The sequence below is a fragment of the Balaenoptera musculus genome, chromosome 15 (assembly GCF_009873245.2).
Source record: "Balaenoptera musculus isolate JJ_BM4_2016_0621 chromosome 15, mBalMus1.pri.v3, whole genome shotgun sequence".
Classification (NCBI taxonomy): Eukaryota; Metazoa; Chordata; class Mammalia; order Artiodactyla; family Balaenopteridae; genus Balaenoptera; species Balaenoptera musculus.
The window spans coordinates 29,973,723-29,974,966 of record NC_045799.1 but is presented as its reverse complement, the minus strand read 5'-3'; positions in this window follow the sequence as shown (position 1 = coordinate 29,974,966).

Genomic DNA, 1,244 nt, shown 5'->3' with positions numbered 1-1,244 from the left:
GAGTAGCATCTTTTTGTGTAAGGGAGTAGGTTTCCCAACCATGATCTTAAAAGCTGGAGAGGCTGCCTCTGGGCTCTCTGCAACCTTGGACCTTTTAACCCACACTGCTTAGAAATCATTGAATGCATCCTTCCTACTGTCGCACACACTTGTTTACAGCCTTACCAGAACACACATGTACTTAACAAAGACCCTGGAGGGGTTCTCTGTTGTCAGCAGCTCTTTGGGATTGGGAAATATCAAGGGCTGAGTTGAAATTGTCAGTATTTTATATGCAGTTTGGAATCTGGCTAGATCTCACCTATACCAGTCTCACACATTCATGTGTATGTTCAACATTCATCTACTCCTGGAGATATAAGACACATACCTTGCACAATTTCTTGGCACAGGGTAGACACTCATTAAGTGGTTGGAACTAAACAAAAAGCTCCCGAGCCCATGTGGGAGACTGATTAGAACCCTCCTCCTCTCAGAAATCACCCAAGCAAAAGTGAAAATGAGAAACAGAAATGTAAATATCATATCTGATGACCAGGAAAGAGCAGAAACTCCAAACAATGAATTAGGTGGATAGGCTGAAAAACACAGTGGAACCACTGCTTGGTACAAATCACTTTGGAAATTCTTGGGCAGCATTTACTAAAGTTGAACATTTATGTACTCTGTGATTTAACAATTTCACTTCAAGAGAAATGAGTACATCTAGACAGATCTACCAAAAGACTTGTGCAAGAATATTCATAGAAGTTTTTTTCATAGTAGCCAAAACTTGGAAACAAGCCAAATGTCCATCAACAGGAGAGTGGATAAATATTCGTCCCATACAATGGGATAATAATAAAGGAGAACAAAATGCTGATAGATGCAACGACATGGCTAAATCTCACAGATGTAATGTTGAAAGAAGCCAGAAACTAGAGTACATTTTATATGATTTTATTCTGCATGATTTCAAGAATAGGCTAATCTGTGGTGATAGAAATCAGAATTGTGGTTACCTTTTGGGGGAGGTATTGATTGGGAAAGGGCATGATGGAACTACCTGGGATGATGGAAGAGTTCTATCTGGCTGGTAGTTACATGGATACACACAAAGACACACAAATATGTAAAAGTTGATTGAGCCAGAGACCTCCCTTCCAATGCAGGGGATATGGGTTCGATCCCAGGTTGGCCTGCGTGCCGTGCAGTGAGGGCAAAAAAAAAATTTTTTTTAATTGAGCCATACCCTCGATATTTGT